The sequence below is a fragment of the Brachycentrus maculatus genome, unplaced genomic scaffold, assembly GCF_059751285.1.
Source record: "Brachycentrus maculatus isolate JH-2025_06_01 unplaced genomic scaffold, ASM5975128v1 h1tg000042l, whole genome shotgun sequence".
Classification (NCBI taxonomy): domain Eukaryota; kingdom Metazoa; phylum Arthropoda; class Insecta; order Trichoptera; family Brachycentridae; genus Brachycentrus; species Brachycentrus maculatus.
The window spans coordinates 1,267,501-1,291,150 of NW_028280796.1; the positions used below are offsets into that span (position 1 = coordinate 1,267,501).

The 23,650-nt window shown below is 29.8% G+C and overlaps 1 protein-coding gene across 1 annotated transcript in view; it reads left to right on the forward strand.

Moving 5' to 3' along the window:
• Positions 1–18,897: 18,897 nt before the first annotated feature.
• The window catches only part of LOC148312380 (uncharacterized), a 94,468-nt gene continuing 89,715 nt past the window's right edge, over positions 18,898–23,650 (forward strand). Inside the window, exon 1 of the mRNA XM_088277425.1 lies at positions 18,898–19,160. The gene's annotated coding sequence lies outside the window, so the exon portion shown is untranslated. The remainder of the gene's footprint in view (positions 19,161–23,650) is intronic.

The following is a 23,650-nucleotide window of genomic DNA, read 5'->3' on the forward strand; positions in this document are numbered from 1 at the left end:
TAGTAAAAATATGATGGTTATAATTTGTTTGAAAAACAAAAGATTTCAATTGATAAATTTTGCTACTTAAAATTTTGGCTAATACTGAAACTGAATTGTTTTAAAAATAAAACTCACTATCGGTATAAATCTAAAAAAAACTCAAAAATAGCATTTCATTTATTAATAATAATTTTTATCTTTCTCTTGCTATCTGTTGTTAAAATTTAAATAATAACATTTTTTTACTAATTTTTTTGGAATTCCTACATACTTACATCATTAATCTCATGACAATGTGCAAATGAGTTCACAACAGCCATCAATGTTGGATTGATAAAGTTTTTGACACTTTTCTTTAGATGTATGCAAAAACTGAACCGCAGGTTATTTTTACATACTGGGAAAAAATTGAAAATTTTATATTATTTTTTTAGCATATTATAATCTGACTAGTTATTTTATTATTTGAGATGTCAAAAAAGGTAAAAATAAATCCTTAGTGGAAAAAACTTAGATTTGTGATAAAAATGAACACTCAAAATGTTTTAATATTGAGTTATAACAGCTGAAACCTTTTCACAATATACAAAATATTTTCCATGCACTTACACGATATGTGTAAAAAATATTTTTCAAATATTTTTTTGTGTTAAATAAATATTTTTCTTGTTTGTTCCCTAATAGGCCACTACCCCTGTCACTGTGACACTATGCTTGGCATTAAAAAATACATCCTCATCCACCCCTATCACTCATAATTACCTCGGGGATGTTAATTCATAAAGGGGTTTCTTTGTACGGCTTTCACAGCCACGTGATCGCGGCGATTGGGTCGAACCCAATGAACCATACATCGAAGCATAGGATAACAAAATAAATACATAATTTAGTCCATGGTCAAAGGATTTTGAGTGTGTCCAAATACTGGTTTACAAATCTGGGCTTCTCCATACTTATTTTCCTTTGAGAGTTTTTATATATTTTTCCCGGATTATTTTTTACATGCTGGGAAACGCCTTAAAAGAAGATTTTAATTTTTTTATGCAGCCTGAAATTTTCCCAGTTTCAACATTTTGAGTGTGTCCAAATTCTTTTTCACTAATCTGGGTTTTCTCCAAGTAGTTTTTTTTTGACATCTCAATTTTTAACAAAACAATTTGAGGCACATTGGTCTACTTTCTTCCTTTTTTACCAACACCATGCTTCACTTTCATTAATTAAGGTTAGTACCAGGAGTTCACTATTTTTAGATTATATTTAAATAAAGATACATAAACTACGTATTGCATTATAGAATAAATTCAAAGTACCTTACAAAGTACTTTTAATAATATATAGGCTGGTTTAAGTGACTTAAACCAGCCTATGACGGAAGTCAGCCCCGTAAATGCCCAGACTTCCATATTCTTCTTCATCTATGATGAGATATCAAAAAATAGTATGAAAAATACTCCTAAAATTAGAGATAATCTAGATGTGTAAAAAAGTATTTGGACTTACTCAAAATTTTGAAAATAATATATTTATAAAAAAAGAGGAAGTCCTTTTATTATATATTTATAAATCCCAGTTATCAATAAAACTTCTAAGGGCTTGGTGAAATGCACCCCGTTTATTTGGTTCGGAAAATAATCTCTTCTGTGAAAAATAATTTTCAATTAGCGAGCGTCGCTGCTGCGCAAATAAAAGCGCTGATTGTAAACAAAAGTTATTTGTTTGACCCGTACTATTTTTCTCTATTTTCATTTATTTTATTTTATTTTTACTACGCTGCTCTATATTTTTAATAGAAATTTCTATTATATCTGCAGTATTTTACTTCTTGTTTAGATTCTACGAAGGCAGGAAGTGCGGAAAGCATGGCTCTCCAAGGCTTTAGTAAAATGGAAATTCATAGGCTTTGAAGAGATTTTACACACAAAAAAGAAGGAACATACAACTAAAGTTTCGTAATACTTACACAGAAAACAGGTAAAAGCTTTTCTTTCAGGTATGTTTATATGTTATTTTGAAAATAGTTTTCAAATAAAAATCGTTCACATATATGTCAGCCTTCGCAGTGTAAAGTTTAAGTGCATTAACCACTGTACAAAGAACCCCGGGTTCAATTACCAAGGAAATCAAAATAAATATCGATTTGGTCATATCAGTTTTGAATTTCAGCATTGACTTAACGTTTTAAATGAATATTTATTATAAAGTTAAACTTAATTTACTTAGTTATACTTATTGACATGACGGTTTTTTAATTATTTTAAAGTGGAAACCTTTAATTAGAATTTTATTTTTATTTTTCTATTTATTTTGGAAATATGCTGCAAGTTTTCCAATAAATTAATTTAAAAAAATCATGTGATTTTTTACAATGATTTTTATTTATTATTACCCTGATACTTGAAGCAAGAGATTGATCACACTTAATAGTAATACGATGCGGTGTGACCTTTTTACCCTATAGTGAGTACTCATATACACGTTAATGTTGTGAGTGGTAACGCGAATAACATATGCAATCTAGTTTGACTAGATTTTTTAAAAAATTCTTTTATGCAGTAGTTTTTTTCTTTTTCAATGTTATATGGACCTTTTTTTCTTCCTGGGAATTGAACCCGGGTCCTCTATGGAGACAGAAAATAAATAAACTGCAAAATAAATATTTATGAACATCACATCAAAATATGATAAGCTTAACAACGAAGATAATTATTTTTGTATTACAAATGTAAGTTATATGTTATAAAAACAAAAACATTCGACAAACCACATACCGTATGTCAGAAAACGGATTTTTATAAAGACTAAGAAATGTTCTTTACAAAGTATTTTTCACAGAAAATTTGGTAGATACTTAGTTAAAAATTTTTAAACACACGTTTTTTACAGTATTGTATATCCATGCAAAAATAATCTAAAAATGTAAACAAAAAAATTGTGGTTTTGTTCAAGTTTTTGAAAGGGATTTTCTTAATTACGTTGTTTTAGATCTGATAAACTGATGTTCAGAGAGGATTTTGAAAAAAATAATAAATATAATAAAAGAAACGTTTCACTAAAAGGGACGAATGTAAACAATTTTTAATTAATGTTTTCCACAAGCAAAGTGAATTTTTAAAAGGAAATTATAATGTTTAATTTATAACGAAAATATGACCCGCTAAAATCATTTTATCTTGTTTGGATATTTAAAAAATGGCAAAAGAGTTTCATACCATATTTACGGAGCCGTAAATATGTGTATATTATATTCAGGAAGTCGTTGAGCAAGGGGAATACCAACCTTTAAAGCTTTTATTTCTTTTTAATACGGGATGCTGAATAAAGAATGTGCACTCACTTGCATTGGCAATTCTTCACAGCGGAGATAACTTAGCTTCCATGTTTGTTCAAGTCAAAACAAAGAGTTAAACATATTTATAGATAAAAGATAAAAATATTTAACATTCCATACTAAAATATAATAGCGTCGGGTTGTGGTTCCGTGGTTAGTGTCGCGGACACTTGGGTTTCTAGGTTCAAACCCATTCAACACAATTTTATACACATTTTAAATTTCGAGCCGCTTAGGCTCAAAGAAATAGTATATAATTGAAGTATTATTGTAAATAATAATAACACAAATATTTCTCTTACAAAGAAAATTGAGGCTTTAATGGTGCGGAAGTTCTTAAATTCGTACATTTACATGCTTTATATATCATATATTTTTTTAACACGTTGGCGCGTACATCTAACATTTCTCCAGCTTTATATACGCGCTAGGCGCGTATGGTTGACATTGAATAAAATGGCTTAAAAATAGTAATGCATAATTTATAACGTGACAATATATAACGAGGAAAAAAAAAGAGGTGTCATGTATGAATAAATAAATTGCGAGTGTAAAGTCAGCGTTAGTCCCTTCAACGCCTTATGTTTATACTCGCTTTTCCCTAAGCGAGTATAAAAATGAGCCGCACGTGAATGTTACATACGAGGATAACAGGATATATAGGACGTAGTGAAGGTGTTAAACAATGAGTCATGGGTCACTTTTCATAGTTTAAATAATAAAATAGATTTTATTTTTAAGCTGTATTTTAATATTTTTGAATTGTAATTCTAAATACATATCCAGATACACCATGACCCTTTTGACTTGCGGCCTCAAATCGCAAATTGTGCAATAAAATCAAATTTTGTGCAACAAAAAAGCTTGCAAACGTTTCATAGAGGTCTTTGTTAATTAAACAACTTACTCAACTCAACCCTAGATTCTACCGAGAGCTTGTTTATGAAAAATAATTGGTAGAATGGTAAATGTTACATGGGTATAAAGTGATTACTTAAACCAGTCTATAACAGTTAAATACCCAGACTTTTTTGGTAATTTATGTTGGGATATCAATATGAAATAAATGTGTTTATTCTCATATAAAGGTACCGTTTAAAGCTTAAGTTTCAACATAGGCTTTCGATTTTTTTAAACTTAAAAATAATAGCACCTTAAAGTTTAAGCAAATATAAAATTGCTAACAAATATATCAGAACCGATCATCGATAAAGTGTAAATTGACTGATAGAATATTCAGTAAAAACAATCATGATTTCGTTTTGCTTTTGGGTTTGTTTTCGTATGCGATTATTGGTTGAAAGCCCTCGATATATCCACTAGAATTTTCCCATGAGAGTTTTCAAACAAAACGGGTTATTTTAAAATGTCATGTTTTTATTATTATTTTGTTTTCAACAAGACTGGGTAAATCGTAAAAATAACTAGCTACTGGCAGTAACAGGTAATTTTATACTTTATTACTCTCACATATCTTCTATCTTTATCTATGGAGTCTTTTTGATAAATATTCATGTAAAAAATAAAGCATCAATGGTAACATGTTTATTCACAATATAAAGTACTATTATTAGCATAATTGCATTAAAGGGCAGTATTCATTAAGACGCAACTTAATCATTTAATAAATCCATGTAATATTTTACGCTATTAATTTTATTCTTAGAACTAAGTTTTTTTCAAATAATTATATGATTTAGAAAATAAAAGAGTTACCAAAAGGTAAGTACGAATTTTTAAAATTAAAAAAAAAAACTTATATTCTGAAAAACAAAAAAATATCCAATATCACCTTAAAAAATTCGGCGGTTGGCCGGCTAGTGAGTTTTGTCTTTGGAAATATCCCCTTAAGTCATGTTTTAAATTTTCTCCTCAACGCCCATTATTTTTGGTTTTCTTATTAATATATAATACAGTGACATGATATGAATCAGTTTAAAAATATTATTTAATTTTATATACTTATTTATTTATAGATCTTATTAATTTTCAATTGGAATACGCTTTATGTGCATTACTAATTTCTTAACTGATAGCGACACTGTCAATCATACTTACAAATCTATCGAGTAAGAACTAGAATGTGAAGAAATGTACCAACATTAAAAACATTTAAATGTATCTAATAAATTATGGATGTTAAATAATGGACGGAATGATAAACGTTACACACGTGTATAAAGTGATCACTTAAGCCAGCCAAACGCTAGATTGTAAGCACCGAGACGCTCAGATTTCCAATTTCTTTCATTAAAAAATTAAATCTTTATAGACTCAAGTTGAGAGACTTATAACTTTGATATATCATTCGTTGGGTTAATTAAGATCCAGTGTCTGATAAATTTTATAGATAATTAGTTATTTTTATACTTATCTGAATAAAAAAATATTAAAATTGAAAAAATTAAAAAATTAAAAAAAGCTTCAAGTTTTAGATTCATACCTATTTTGTATAGAGAGAAACCCATTGCCGTTTTCTGATAAAACTCAATCGTGTTTCTAGCACAATGTACCTATAGAAAGTGTTTGTTTTGTTCTGTACAAACTATAAACTGTTTCGTTAACAGCACGTCCTGGTGCACTCGTATATATGGTAGTGTAGCGTTAACTTTAACACGTCTAGCCCAATAAATACCGATTAGAGTTTGTAACTAGTTTCTGCCTTGTTCTTTCACATTAAATACCGCTAGTCGAGTTCGACTATTAATTTTTACAGGACAATAGAATATACACGTTGCGACAGTATAGCTTAAAACTTTTACAATTAAAATGCAATTTTAAACAAGTATCTCGTCACTTAAATGTAGAACTATCCTATGTCGCTTTCGCGTCAGTCAATTATGTTTTTAAACTTTATAAAATAAAACGACTTTGTTTTAACCAGTTTTATTAATGAAAGTGGTTAAAACAAAGTTGTTTTATTTTATAAAGTATATAAAATGTGCCACAAAGTATCTTCGAAAAACATTCAAGATATTTTGTTTTTGTTTTAAAGTATTGTTTTCTTTCCATTAACTCATGTTTTACGTACACATAAAATAACGCGTGTACCCTTATTTGATGGGAAGTAATAAGATAGTGGTCTATAAGGTTATGGTCTTGTGGTAGGTGGTAATCTCTTAACACACGCGTAACATTCATCATTCATCCCATGATTGACTACCACATAATTAAAAAAATGGATATCCTACACATATGAAAAATCTCATTCCATGATTGAGTTCACAACAGCCATCTATGATTGGATCAAGGAAGAATTTATTTAGCTTAAACCCTTCTATTTTCATCTATGCAAGATAGTATTAGAGTATTTTATACAGTGGGAGACGCCTAAAAACATGTTTTTCAATTTTTATACAGCTTATAATATCACTTTTTTTTTATTAACAACATTTTTAGGAAGTTTTCAAATACCTACTAGTTTACAAATCTGGGTTCCTCCACTTGTGAGTTATTTTTGAATTTTGATATCTCTTCCTGTAAAAACCCAGACTTCCTTATGTTTTTCTTCATCATAAAATGTAAATATTTCTGTTTTTATTTATTCATTATCAATGTATAAATAAATTGGCAAAATACAGCATTAATTATCGTGTTAAGACTTTATTTAATTCTCGTTTATTGTTAAACCATATGTAATTAAACATCATGTAATGAATAGTGTAACGAAAAAAAGTAAAACATATTTCAATCTACAGATGCATGAGCTGCATCTCAGCAGTGAAATTTTAGAAAAAAAATACCCCAAAAATAGGTCAATTTACCAAGTCAACATACTTAGAGACATAAAAATGTTGGCTAAACTTTTTGTTTGTTGGGTACCGTAATCATTTCTTTGAATGTAACATAAGATATAAAATATGTGGAAAGTTTCTACGTCCTGAGAATAAAAAGACCTGTTTTATATCCTTGAGACTTGAGTCCTGTCAAACCAAACAGGTGCTGCTCTACTTCAACAGAATACGAAATTAAGCACAATATTCTAAAAATAAGGAATATTGTGCGGAAAAACATAATTTCTTACTTAAGTTTTTAGTTGTTATACTTTTGCGAATTTAGTTTTCAGTTTTACTTAGACTGAAACTAAAAATAATCAATAACATTGTAATGCTAATCTAATCTGGCAGAGGAAACTGACATAGTTTAATTTTTTGTGTGTGTCCAAATACTTGTTGACAAAATCTGTATTATCTCCAATTACAGGAGTTATTTTCATATTATTTTTTGACATCTCATCAAAGATGAAGAAGAACATTGAAGTCTGGGCATTTACGGGGCTGACGACCGTCATAGGCTGGTTTAAGTGATCACTTTACACTGGTGTAACATTCACCAATTCTACCCATTATTGACAACCACACTACTCAAATTCTTGGAAGTACTATATATAATATATGAGCTAGAACTTCACTAGAGACATCCATTGGTGAAATGAAAATAAGCTTTTTATTGAGCAGAAACTCGTTTAATTAGTATGCGAGGTTCGAATCCTGGATTATAATCACACCCATGAGAAACGCCAGAAAATATCATTTTCATTTTTATTATTAATGTTGTAAATATAATCGAAGCTTTAAAAAATTTTGCATGCTACTATACATAAACAATTTTTGATGATGACCAAATTACTGAATGAGATACTGTTACAACATACTATTCTATTTGTTATTTTCTTTATCTTCGGTTTAGTTAAAATACAATTATACCTTCTATATTTGTGGGTATTGCAGTATATTTAGATTTTTTGGTTAAAATATTACTGTATTTCTGTTAAAGTTTTCTAATTTATTTTGACTGTAATACTTGCCGACAAACTTTCGCAAAATATTATTCTCTTATGCATAGTGCAAGAGTGCGAAGTGAACGAAAAATATTACAATAAATTACTAACTCCAGTGTACTTTATATGAAACCGGAGAGGCGCAATTAAATAATATGGCTTACATTTTTAATCAATATCATATTTTTTAGCAAGACGTATGATTATTACCTTACATTTTTTATTGTTATTTCTTAAAATTTTATAAATTGAGTAATTTGGTGGAATAATTGCCTCAGATTGAGTAATCAAAACTAAATTCCCATTAAAAAACTGTTATTGGATCCCTAATTTATTCCATTTTATCCTCCCTTATTTAGATTCTCCTCTCCCCCTCAACTTCTTATTGGTTTTCCATGCCTATATTATACCAAAATATCTTATGTTGAATATTTTACAATTACCAGGGTAATTTTAACGAGTGATAAGGAGAGTGTAATATTTTTTCAATTTAATCATTTTTGTCCGCAGCCAATGAAAAATCTAAATAAAAATAAATATTTTTATAAACATAAACATCCAGCAACTGCTAACTAGGCATAACGTAATGAAAGAAAAATAAATATCTCGAATGAATTTTATTCTCTTCAAGTATCCCTCTCATGAACCCCTTCACTACCGCCTACCGTTTATAATATCCGGTTGGTGGCGCCCAGGGATGGGGCGGAAAGTTGCTCAAAGGTAAGGGCGGGCCAAAAGGTGTTAACTTATAGAATGTATGAGTTTATTCTGAAAACTCTTTATCGAGGTATTGTTTTGCAGCTTCGTACGAAATTGGATGCGCAAAGGAGAAGAAACGGGAAATTCAAATGACGCCGTGGAGTGGAAATTTATAGCAGCTGTTTACACAATATTACCGTTTACCAAGCCTTTTTTCAAAATAATATATTTAGTATTTTTATACAAGTTTGGAAGGATCAAGTCCCAATCAAACAAAAATTACGTTTCTATACCACACTTTTTGTCATAATATACTTTATTTTTTTATAGAATTTTGAAAATTTGGATCATGTGACCAAATATAGTTTTTTTACGACATCTTCTGTCAAAATAATATTTTAAATATTGTTTAGTGTTTTTATAGACGTTTGGACAGGTCAAGTGAGAGTAAGATAATAATAATTTTTAACAACGCCTTTTGTCAAAATAATATATTTAGTGTTTGAAAAGAGTTTTGGAGGTATCAAGTGACAAACACACAAAAATAAAAAGCGTGGTATAAAAACTATTTTATACCACGCTTTTTGTCAAAATAACGTGCTTGGTACCTTTTTAGAACTTTGGAGGGTTCAAGTAACAAATAGATTAAAATATAATAAATATGAGAAATTTAAAAATATTATGTTTTCCAGCGCTTGTTGTCAAAATAATATCTTAAGTGTTTTTTTATAGAATTTTGGAGGGATCAAGTGACAAAATGATTAGAATGTTGTTTGCATACCAAGCCTTTAGCCAAAATAATATAATTAATGTTTTTATAGACTTTGGAGGGATCAAATGACAAAATGATTTTTTTTGTTTTCATACCACGCCTTTAGTCAAAATAATATATTAAGTGTTTATACAGAGGTTTGTAAGGATAAAGTGATAAAAAAAAAAACAAAAATATAGTTTGAACAACGCCTTATTTTCAAAATCATATATTTAGTGTTTTCACAGAGTTTTTATGTAAAAAAAAGACAATTGTTCTTAATGAAAAATAGTAATAAGTAATATCCTAAGAGATATTATGTTTTGCAAATAGAAACATGTAATAATTTATTCATTCAACCTTATCTGCTCCATATGTAGATCATACTGAGTCTACAAACTGCCTCCCGGCTCTTCTGTCGTCTACCAGCTCTCTTGTATTCTCCCAAGTCAGGTCCGCGTCCCAAATTTCAGACGAGAGCGTCCGATGAATTTTCTTGAATGAACTTGATTCCTTGTGAAAAGGCAAACATGATTAAGCACTCGAGAGGTATGCGGAGCCAACTGACTCGCATTTTTGACGACAGCTATGATCATGGGTTGCTGCATTTTGGAATCCTATAACTTTTGAGAAAATCGCTTTGCACAGCGTGGGTATAAACTGTGCACTTTCGAGTAAAGCTATGATTCTGATGTTTTTTGCATTAACTTACCATGATATTATATTTGTGTGAAAGCACTTTTTTATTGATTTTAAAATTAATGGTATCTCAACACACTGTTTAAGATAAACTATCATTTTTGTATGACATAATGTGCAAGTTCGAGTATATCAGGGTTTACAACCTAGCATTTGGGTGGCCTAAGTGATCACCTTATACACTTGTGTAAAGTTCATCATTCTGCCCATTAATGAGCATCCATATTTCATTATTTTTTTAAAGTTGTATAAATATGCGATGGGCTTGGATAATTTTTACATGCGATGTGTTATTTATATTTGGAATAACGATTGATTTGGAAGTGTGAATGCCAGTTGAGAAATTGGCAAGGTTGACACACACACACCCACACCTACTTACATATATTTAATATAGTTTAGTACATTAATACATTATCCGTAGGGTGATGAATCCAGTATCTGATAGAATTAATAAAAATCAATGAAAATATCCTCTAAAAGGTACCATATGTACGATACTGAACAATATTCTTGATGAAGATCTGTTAAGGCACCATTCAAAGGCAGTTTTTTCATTCGCTTTTTAACACCCCTATCGATTTCTCACCCCAAAGTTCATAGGTACGTTTTGATCCCATTTCTTAAAAGAATGACTGTGTTCCCCGAACCAAACACCCGCTTACGACTGCTTCTCCTGCCGCCATAAGTTACGGTAAAGGACTTTGAAATCATTTGTTTACATTGGCACAGGATTGAAAATGAAAAAAATGGCTCCGAACCCTTTGCGAAATTTTGGGGTTAGGAAAAAACTTTGACGGTTTCTTTTTACGACTGTTAAGTGTTTTTTCTTGCACGAGTGGCAGGAATATTGAAGTTTAGAAGCGAGTGATAAGAGGAACCGAGACTTTAAGGTGAGCGGTGAATTCGGGGACCAGGTAGGCTAGAACATAAAATATTTTTACATCTCAACAAGAATAATAATACAAAAGTATGTGTTCATGATCATAGACTGGTAAAGTGGCTGGTTAGGTCACTTTACACATGTGTAACCATTCTACCCACCATTGACAACCATATTATTGAAAATTTTGGAACTGTTCATATGGTATATAGTAAACCTAACGACGCCTTATGTTCACGGGAGTTCACGGGAGCCATATATGGTTGGTTTCAGAAAACTTTTACTTAGCAGTGACCCTTTTATTAAGATGTAAGTAAGATCCTAATCTAATTTGACGTACTGGGAGATGCCTAAAATATGATTTTAATTTTTTTAAATTATTTTATTCAAGATGTTTTTGGTGTGTTCAAATCCTCGTTCGCAAATTTGGGTTTTTCGCTTTAAAAAGTTACCGAAAAAATAGGTTAATTTACAAAGTCAACATACTTAGAAACATAAAAAAGCTGGCCAAACTTTTTGTTTGTTGGGTACCGTAATCATTTCTTTGAATGTAACATAAGATTTATGATTTTAATTTTACTTAAATATTTTATTCACGATGTTTTTGGGGGTGTTCAAATCCTCGTTCGCAAATTTGGGTTTTTCGCTCTTGCCAAAAATAACTCTTTGTGGAAAAACCCAGATATGTTTAACAAGGATTTGGACACACCCAACAATGTTGTGAATGGAATATGTGAGACTGATTATAAATAATATTAATAAAAGAACATTAAAATAATCCAATGTTTCTTAAAATCTATTGTGACACGTGTTTCGATAGATTCCGTATCATTTTCAAATGCGGTATTTGAAAATGATGCCGAATGCATCGAAACCTTCCTGATTCTGTTTTGAATATTGAAAGCATTAACTTTATGGATCATATTGATATATTATTTCGAGAAATAAAAATACTTTGTGTTCTGATCCACTCACATTTTTATTAACCAACTAGTTTCGGCAACAACCTGTTGCCCTCCTCAGGGTTTAATTTATTACTAAAACCCTGAAGTATTTTTATTTCTCGAAATAATATACCTTCTTGATTCATTTAAACATTCGAAATCATCATACACTTCAAGTACCAGTCCAGCGCATTGTATTTCGTTTTTATGTCCATGTGTTAAAAATTTTATAAAACACAACATTTAAATATTAAAAATATTTTATTTATATAGATAGGCTAATAAGTTGATAATGATACATTTCTTCACAATATTTTAAAGCATTAAGTTTGCAAGTACCGACCTGTTTTAAAAAATAATCGCAACAAGTCCACATAATTTGATGTCTTTGAAATAAACTGATAAATTGAAAATGGAAAACATCTGAACTTCCTTTGTTTGGATAAGTAAAAAGTGGTTTTGTCTTTGGCTTCGCGGCTGAGAAATGATAAAGTGACAAGCTACACATCTTTCTCTTGTTCTATGGACTTTCTTCAAAACTTTCCCACTAAATAATTATTTTTTTGACTTTCTTCCTTCGTAAATGACAAAGGATTATTTCAAAATGAGCCAATAAAAACCGGTTTTGATACAATACTGGTCTGTTAATTTATTGTATAAAATTTTATGATATTTCAGAAAAATAATGAAGACTTTTATAACCTTTTAATCTATAAAAATGCTGAAATGTCTTTTTAATAATTTATGCCCGCATAATACAAATCTGCTAAAATATTAATTTTTAATCCCTTTAAAATAGCCAGGACTTTTAATACATTCACTGAACGTCTTTTATTTATTTTTATTATTTTTTGTGGGAAAGTCAATGTTGTAGTTTTAAGTGTTTTGATCTTCATGTGATATTTATTGGCCATGAATTAAAAAGAGGTATAAAGATAATAAATAAATGCATTAAACATTTTTTTAAGTAATTGCATTATTATCACACTGTATAATTGTATTTAAAACCTATTTTTTCACCTTTTGATAGATCCAGGTAGAAATAAAATGAAGTGTATTTAAAAATTATATTTACAATTTGTGGACTTACATAATTAATCGAACCTTCATCATCTTCATAACAAGGCAGAATTTAAAAAAATGTGTCTTTACATCGGTTTTTATTATAAAATAAAATAACAAAAATATTGTTTTTTCCACACATGTTTTATATGACCAGTGACCGAATTTCGTCATTACCGACATCATCAGTTTGTTATTTTATTGTTTCACATGGATAAGTAGAAATCGATAATAATTTACTAGTCAAAATGTTGGTTTTAAATGGGTAAGTGAAGGTTTAATTCACCTTCAGTATACTGGATTAAACCTTCAGTATACTGGATTAAATTTTAACATATTTATAGACTATTAAATTTTCAGTAGACAGATAAATTGCTCACTAAATACGTTTGAAAAAATATAGCACCGATTATTAGACGAGTTGAAATTCTTGATGACTGAAAGTTACCCTTGCTCTATGAAATAAGGCTGATAAAAAGGTTTTATATTTTGGGATAACGTCACATCGCGCTATAAAGCAGAAGATGTGCTTTTAGTTACCTGTGGAGTTTTAGAAATTCTTCCCCAGTAGACATTCTCGCTTTGGGGAAGTGATTTTCTAGAGATTTACAAGGCAAACTCACGCGAGATACACTCACTTATACAGGGCTTTCCAAAACTCACTTCAGTGTATTCACAGTATGTAAATACGCCAAAGATCTTCTTTTATTTTTTGATGCCAATCTTCAACCCATATGATGCAATGGATTGATGCTGTGTTAACTAGATCTTTTATTTTATAAGAGAATGTGATTAGTCCAGCAATACTTGATACGATATAAATAACAATAGTAATGAAGCTCACGGTGAAGGATGTTCGTGTTTTATTCAGAAAGAAAAATGCCAGACACAAAATGTACTTCTAATTTAAGGGTATGAAGAGATTTAAAAAACTGGGCATTTTTATATTAAAATGTATACTTTAATGGAGAACAATATAAATGTCAGTGTATTTACCTATTGTAGATAAGTTTAAGTGATTATTTACGTGCAACACCCAGGTTTGACTTCACTACTCAAATTTAGGAAGCTGTATTTTTTCTTTGATTGACACCTTTCACATGCGAATTCTAGGCACCATCTATGATTGAGTTGAGTTAGTTTTTCTCAACTAATCAGAGACCTTAATTTAATGTTTACATGATTCTTCTTTATCTATGTTGAGTATACAAAAACCAAATTTATGGACATAGATAAGCACACACTCAAAATATTGAATAAAAAATATGTCACCTTTTTTAAACAACATTAAAGTGGCTTCTTTAAACGGGGATTAAATTCATATATTATTTTCATTATTTTATAACTTTCTCAGTAAGTCAAGGATACTAAGGTATCTTTTTTATAATTTTGTGTACTTATAATCTTGACTGATTGCCTCTCTCTCCTCAGTAGAAGACACACATCATTCCTTGCCATGACACAACATTTTGGAATAATATTTCTTCTCACGCCTCTCCTAGTAATAGATGTACTCCCTTACATTGAAAGATACTATTCTTTTTTGTTGAAATTGTGAATGAGTTTTGGAAAACCCTGTATGCGTCAGAGATATTCATACACACAACACGTAAGTGGAACCTTTGTAAAGTGGATCCAGAGAAGAGCTGCATTCCTTTGAAATATTATGTTTTTTTTTATTTTCATACAATACAATAAAAATTATTCTTCAGGCCATCTTATCTTAGAGTAGGTTTATATAACCTTAAACTTATTCATACTTCATGGTCTTGAAGCTAAAATAAAAATATTTTTAAACCATTTTGCAAAAATTACTTGGATTTTATCTTAAATTTATATTGCATCATAAAATAAAGAAGATTTGTTATTTTATGGAAATATATATATATATATATATATATATATATATATATATATATATATATATATATATATATATATATATATATATATATATATATATATATATATATATATATATATATATATATATATATATATATATATATATATATATATATATATATATATATATATATATATATAAATATATATACAAATAAATTTATTTAAAAATGTGTTAATAATAATACATTAAATAAAATTATGTACCATATTGCATAATTTACTTTGACTTAATCTAAAATATGTGTTGCATGCCCATTGAGTGAAGATAAGGGATGAAACAAAATATTCTTACTTTCCTAGGACTCTAATCCAGGACCTCTTTCGTAATTTAGTTCAGTATTTTAAGACTCATATAAAATACAATTCCAAAAAACAATATCAAGATTTTAGTTCATATCGCACGCATTAATGAGGGGGTCTCTTGAGGTGGGATAATTTTTCGGCATTTACAGATCTTACGACTTGTCATTGGCTGTTTTAAGTGATTACTTCATATATTGTGCAATATTTAACATTCTTGATACTTGAAGATTGACAACCACACTACTCGAAATTCGGAATGTTGCATTTATGCTTCAATTGGTAAGATGAACTGCATTTTTGTATTTCTTATTAATACTATTTTTTCCATCAGTATAATTATTAAGCATTCTATTAAGTAAATGTAAGATTTTATTTAGGATATCGATAAAGCTCTTTGTTATAATATCAATAAAACTCTTTGTTGAAATATCAATAAAACTCTTTATTGAGTTACCAATAAAACTCTTTGTTGATATATCAATAAAACTCTTTGTTGAAATATCAATAAAACTCTTTATTGAGTTACCAATAAAACTCTTTGTTGATATATCAATAAAACTCTTTGTTGAAATATCAATAAAACTCTTTATTGAGTTACCAATAAAACTCTTTGTTGATATATCAATAAAACTCTTTGTTGAAATATCAATAAAACTCTTTATTGAGTTACCAATAAAACTCTTTGTTGATATATCAATAAAACTCTTTATTGAGTTACCAATAAAACTCTTTGTTGAAATATCAATAAAACTCTTTATTGAGTTACCAATAAAACTCTTTGTTGATATATCAATAAAACTCTTTGTTGAGATACCAATAAAACTCTTTGTAGAGATATTAATAAAACTCTGTTGTGATATATCAATATATTCTGCGTTGAGATATCAATTAGAAAATGTATATATTTAACTCTAAACGAAGCAAATCTAGCTTTTTCAAAAACAAAAATTTGACACCCAGAATATTGTTACTAAATAATAATCATAAATTACCCTTCATAATTTACACGCTTGACGTCCTCATCAATATCATCAAAATTCAAAGAAGGGTCGTGTACTAGCACGTGATTAGTAGTTCCCAAACAACTATAATTATAAGTAAATCATTAACACGAAGACCCTAACAGCTACCCACGCTTCTGTTTTCCTGGTTTCCCCTGTTAACTTGTTTCCTACCCTTTGCAAAGTGAAATCTGAAACAACCCCATATGGTTTTTGAGACGTCGACGGTTTATCTTGTCAGAATTTGATGTAACATAGGTATGTTTCATATTATTTTTGACATCTCATCAAAGATGAAAAAAGCATTTGAGCATTTACCGGGCTGACGATCGTCATCGGCTGGTTTAAGTGATCACTTTACACACGTATAACATTCACATATATATTTAAATATATACCATGAATATGGTATAAACCAATTTTGAAATATTGTTCTTGAATCACTAGAACTTCTTTTGAAACATCTATTGATGAGATGAAAAGAAGCTTCTTATCAAGCAAAAAATCTTTTGTAAATTTTTCTTCCATATTATGCTTCATCTTTGATGACATGTCTAAAAATAATATAAAAAATAACTCATATAATTGGAGATAATCTAGATTTGTTAACAAGTATTTGGACACACAAAAAATGTTGTATACAGGTGCGTTATGAAACTCATTAGCTTACATTAAGTAATTCTATCATAATTAAGTGATTCTATAATAACAATTTATTTTAATAATTTTTTTATTTTTTTATTATTTAAACAATAATTTATTTATTAAATTTATTGCATATTAATTTAATTTATTGCCGGATATACATTCCATAAAACTGTATTTCTTAATGCGCCGTGTATCAGTCAAATGTCTGAAAACCTGTGAATGATCTTTTTCTTATTTCATTCCAAATGATGATTGGTGCCCGATCGAATCGATGCGGTGTTACCTTGTGAATTTGAAAAAAAAGTTTCGTTCAATCCCACAGGGTTGGAAACTTTTGGGCTTTTTTTCATAACCAAACATAACCTTACTGTATTTGATGAAAGGTTAGCAATAATTCCATTTTCCTGGGAGGGAATTTAATTACAAAGATAATTAATACGATGTGGTATAAAAACAATATTATAACAAAGGAATGATAATATGCGAGTAACATGAAATCATAATATTCATCGAGTACCTAATCATTCGTGAATGAATATTTTGTTAAAATACAAATATTTAATTACGATAAATTTTAAGTATCATTTTTACATTTGTATAATTACGTATAAAAGCACGTTTGGCTACAGCGCAGAAGGTACCGAGTTCAATTCCTAAAGGGGTCTAAATAAATTTAAGTATTTTTCCACTCTTATATTTATTTAATATTATCCTAGACTGATAACTAAGACGCAGGGCTGATCACCTTTCTTGGGTGCATTAAAAGATCAAGATAATATACCTTTTATACAATGCAGTGCCCTATGCACCATTTGGTGTGGATAAGGGTAAGAAAAAAATACAATGAAATTTTAATTCTGCATTCCAGTGATGCTTTTAATAACTGATCGTAAAAAGGAATATTATTTAATAAAAATGTTGGGTTTTCTTGATTTTATAAAAAAAAGGTTTATGTATTTTTCAGTAACATAATTTCTAGCAAGTGAACGTAACCTATAAACTGTAGTATTATTTAGTTTTTTCACACGTGTAACATCGCACTACTCAAATTTCCAAATTTCTATATATATAGATCAAACTCATAACACAGTATGGGAGAGGTCACAATAGCTATCTATGGTGGGATTAAGAAATATAGGCTCTGTCATAGGCATAGGTAACCAAGCCTAAAACGGTCGTAAGCCCTTCCATATCTCGTCCAGCCTTCCATATTCTCCTTCATCTAGGTTGAAATGTCAATAAATAAATATACGAACCGTTATCTGCACCCCAATGGTGCAAAGGGCACTGCATCATATAAACGCAATATTATCTTGATCGCTAACACACGAAGGAAAGGTGATCAGCCCTCCACTTCAGGTACCAGTCCAGGGTAATATTGAATACATATTAAAGTGAAAAAATCACTTATATTTACTATGCCCCCCACTGGGAATCGAACCCGGGACCTCCAGAACGGTAACCGAGCGTGCTGACCATTACACTACGGAGGCGGACAAATATTATAAAATATAAATAAATTCCAATAAATAAAAAGGAATATTATATTCCTGACTGTCTGATTTTTAGATTGATTTGATATCAAATAAAGGTTTCTTAATTTCGAATTACAAAGTCAAAATAATTAACCTTCGTCGACATAATCCACTCTCGCGGGGGTGTGAAGCCGGCCCCGTTATCAGACAACTTTCTAGTACTGTACCCCTAAGATAGCGGCGGAATAACTTTTCGCACTTGCCAAGTTTGAAACAGTGTACGAGATATGATTTTAAAAAGGTCCCATTCGGCTGTCATCGGGCTTGCTCGATAATTTCCGCCAGTGGTTCGTAGAGCCTTCAGGTTTCGGCGCCTTAGTTCACTCGGGTGACGTCCGGCTAGGCGGCGCTAGTGTCGAGGGTGCATTCGCGAATTTACCAAATTGGCGCGACGCGAGATGGAAACGTAAAGGGTTTTCAACATTCACGCGATTTCGTGATTTTCGTGTTACTTAAGAAAATAATAACATTAAATGTTAAAGTGTTAAAACAATTTTATAAATGGTTAAAAATATTTTTTAGTTTTTTTTTTACACGTACTATCTACAGTTTAAAATAATTTATTCATTGAAGTGACTCTTAAAAATTACTGCGTACGTTTTTTAATGGCCAATGTTTTTTAAGTGGAAGAAAAAAGGTAGATATGAATTTTTATGTATAACATTTTATTATGAAATAATTTTAATTAATTCATTAGATAAAGTTTATGATTAGATTTACGTAGTCATTTTTGCCATTGAAGCGTTGTGATTAGTTTTGAGCTTTGATTATTTTATTTTTTGTTTGTAATGACATTTTGATTGCAACACTGATTTTTTTGAGTTTAAACTTAAAACATATCTTTTAAATGCTTTTAAATAATTTTCACTTTAACCACCCATTGACTTGTCGAATCACATCTATATTTATCTGAAATATTTATCTCTAATATTTTATTAATTATTCTTGCTCATTTCTGATATTTTTAAAAATAGTTATCACACTTAATTCAATTAAGGGCTCGTGCAAGCCCCTTCGGCTCTCTTAATTCTACCCCTGACTTGTTTTTAAATTTATTTCATTTATTAAGTCTTTCAGGCTTAATAAATGAAATGATTATAAAAATATAGTACAATAGAAAAAAAAAATCCGATTTTTTCTTGAAGGCTTCTGTAATTGTTGTCTTAATTTCATTATGAGGAAATTATAAAACATGGATCAACATAACATTTTCATCGCTATGTACAAGTAAATAAATTGAAAAGCTTTATTTAGTTTCCGTTACTATTTTATCCTCCCCAGTGCAGTGGTTAGCATGCTTGCCTACCTTGAAGGGGGACATGGGTTCGATTCCTGGGCGGGTCAACATAAATATGACTGATATTGTGCTCTTATATTTATTGAATACTCCTTAGATTGGTACTTAAAGCGCAAAACTGTTCACATTGCCTTTACAGAATAAGAGATCACTAAAACATCACGTTTTTATTATGCAGTGCCCTATGCACCATTTGGTGTGTATAAAGGTTAGAAGAAATATTTTTAATTCATCGCATTTTATCGTATAAACTACTCTTGAATGCCTAACTCTTTGTTCACAAATCTAGGATATATTTTAATTGAGATCTCAACATAGATAAAGAAGAAAATGCAAGTCTGGGTATTTACAGTCTCAAGATCTGTCATAGGCTGGTTTATCACTTTATACACGTGTAATATTCAACATTCTACCTGTGATTGACAATCACAGTACTCAAATTTCGGAAGTTGAATATAATGACACCTTTTCACATGCGAGTTCTCAACACCATCAGCAGGTGTCAATTAAAGAATATATAAAACTTTCGAACTTTGAGTAGCGTGGTTGTCAATCATAGTTGTTAATCACTTAAACCAGCTTACGACAGGTCGTAAAGCCTGTAAACACCTTGACATCCATATGATTCTTCATCTTCGTTGAGATGTCAATATATATTACTCCTAAGCGAACTCACCCCGATGATTTGATGATTTGAACACACTAAAAATATTGAATTGAAATGTCCAATTAACATCATTATAACTCTGTATTATAATAATTTTGTCCGCTTCCGTGGTGTAATGGTCAACGTGTTTTGCCACCGTACTGGAGGTCCCGGGTTCGATTCCCAGGGGGGGTGAAAACAAATATTAGTGATTTTACACTGTAATATTTATTTTATATTACCCTAGACTGATTCCTGAAGCGCAAGAGTGATCACCGTGCCTTCATGTAAATAATGATCAAGACAACATTGCGTCGATTTGATTCAGTGCCCTATGCACCATTGGGTGCGGATAAGGGTAATGAGTATGATAATATAGTTCTATACAGTTCTATATGCATTTTTGCCTGAAAATTTAATAAAGTAGAAAGTTTCCCACGCAAATTAAATAATTGAAAAATAGTATGGACATGTTTGCATTCTTTGGCAGTCATACGGAAGAGAATTTTTATGACATTTTACAAAAATACTGCGTTTTATAGTGAAATTGGACGACATGCCATTTATAATTTTTTTTTACGCCTCTGCACTGTAAAGCAATTTGCTCTTTATTTTAAACACGCGATATACGTCATTTGTCAGTAACGTGACTATTTTCCATGAGGTGTCTTTTGTCTTATATATGAATTAATTAATAATTAACTTGTTCATTACACGTCGGCTTAATAAATTAGGAAGAATTCAATAGAATTCATTAAAATGGAACATTGACCTACAAATTTTAATTCACAAGTATGCATAAAAATATTGTAATTATTATTTTTTAAACGTTTTAAATCGAACGTAAAATTCTTAAGGTTCTAATGTGGGAAAATGTGGGTTGTATGTTTTCTAACGAAAGAAAACATACGATCCACATTTTCATTATGAACCATATACAAAATTTAACATTGCTTAAAAAGCATTGAAAATATTGAAAATGTAGAAAACAACAATATTGAAAAGCTTATTTACAGCAGCAGCCAAGAATCATGTTAAGTATTCCAATGATACTTGAATTTAATAAATGGCGCTGCCATTTCAGTAAAAAATACACGTACGTATTCGAATGCAAAGATGTGTTAACATTTTAAAGCAATCGATGAATAACTAAAGGATATTTATGATTTCGAACAAACGAACTTTTTCATTAAAAAAATATTAAATTTCCATGATCAGCAAAAACGTCATTTTTTATTCTTTTTATAAAGAACACATTTTTTAAGTTTTAAATATACCCGACATATTAAAAATACATAATATCCAATACTAAAATATTTAAAAAAATATTCGTATTGGTATGTCTCAATCAAACTTCTTCATCTTTGTTGAAATATCAAGCAATCTTAACACAAATGCCACCCAAATTAAATTAAATAAGGAATTTAGACACATTTTACATATTGTGGTTAATATAAGGTACCTTCTCAAAGAATTAAACCCACCCATAGATTTGCAATTACTTTTTATATTATTGAATGTATGTTTGATATCATTCTCTCGTATTTTCTGTTATGAATCGATTTTGTATAACGAAAATGCATGAAATAAATAAGATTTTTGCGTATATTTTTTCTACAATCGCCCCTCAGGCTTCTATGATATTAAATATATAACCTGAGCATTTTTGATATTTGTACCAGCTCTGATTGTGAAATATGTACAAAAAATATATACATCAACCTTGTCGTATACTCTTATTCATTTAAGTAACAATACGTGAAAAACGTAGCTAAGAATATTATTTTAAAAACACAAAATTATCAAACGTATTTGAGTACTTTTTTGAGTTTATTAATGTAAACACGACTACAACATTTTGAGTGTGTCCAAATACTTGTTCACAAAATCTGGATTATCTCCAATTACAGGAGTTATTTTCATATTATTTTTTGACATCTCATCAAAGATGAAGAAGAATATGGAAGTCTGGGCATTTACGGGGCTGACGACCGTCATAGGCTGGTTTAAGTGATCACTTTACACACGTGTAACATTCACCAATTCTACCCATTATTGACAACCACACTTCTCAAATTCATGGAAGTTCTATATAAATGAACCAATTTAGAAACCTTGTTCTTGAATCACTAGAACTTCACTAGAGACATCTATTGGTGAGATGTAAAGAAGCTTTTTACTAAGCAGAAACTCTTATATTAGTATGTGAGATCCGAATCCTGGATTAAAATCACACACATGAGAAACGCCAGAAAACACCATTTTCATTTTTATTATTTAGCTTATAATTGGACCAGATAATTTATTTACAACATTTTGAGTGTGTCCAAATACTTGTTCACAAAATCTGGATTATCTCCAATTACAGGAGTTATTTTCATATTATTTTTTGACATCTCATCAAAGATGAAGAAGAATATGGAAGTCTGGGCATTTACGGGGCTGACGACCGTCATAGGCTGGTTTAAGTGATCACTTTACACACGTGTGACATTCACCAATTCTACCCATTATTGACAACCACACTACTCAAATTCATGGATGTTCTATATATATGAACCAATTTAGAAACCTTGTTCTTGAATCACTAGAACTTCACTAGAGACATCTATTGGTGAGATGTAAACACGACTAGTTAGTGAACAACAGATAATCTCATCAACAGGTGAAAATACTAACAAGCAGTCAATAATCTACGTAATGAAAGAGGTGGGTGGGGTAATGACTAGGGTTTGTAATAGTCGTACCAGTTCAGATAGTGAAAAATGTGAAATATTGAAATAAATTTTGGTAATATAACGCGGAAAACATTTCTTGAAATATGAAATTAAAAACACATAATAATAAAATGTATTTCACGACTTAAGTTTATTAATCTAAATACGACTAATTTTGAATCTTAGCAATAGGCAAAATAATAAATAAACAGTAAAAAATAGGCTAGGTACGTAGGCAAGTTATAGGGTGGGTTTGAATTAATGGGAATAAAAAAAGCAATGTTGAGGAACATTGGAAAACTGTATTATGAATTAATGTTTTATTTTAAATTTCCTTTATATTTAAAAAAAATCTATGTTGTATATAATTTGGCTTTTACGGTTTGACTGGATGTACTAATTTGAATTTTTGTGAGTTGAAAGAGTGATTAGTGTCCATTATGTTATGACCACGACGATTTTATTTT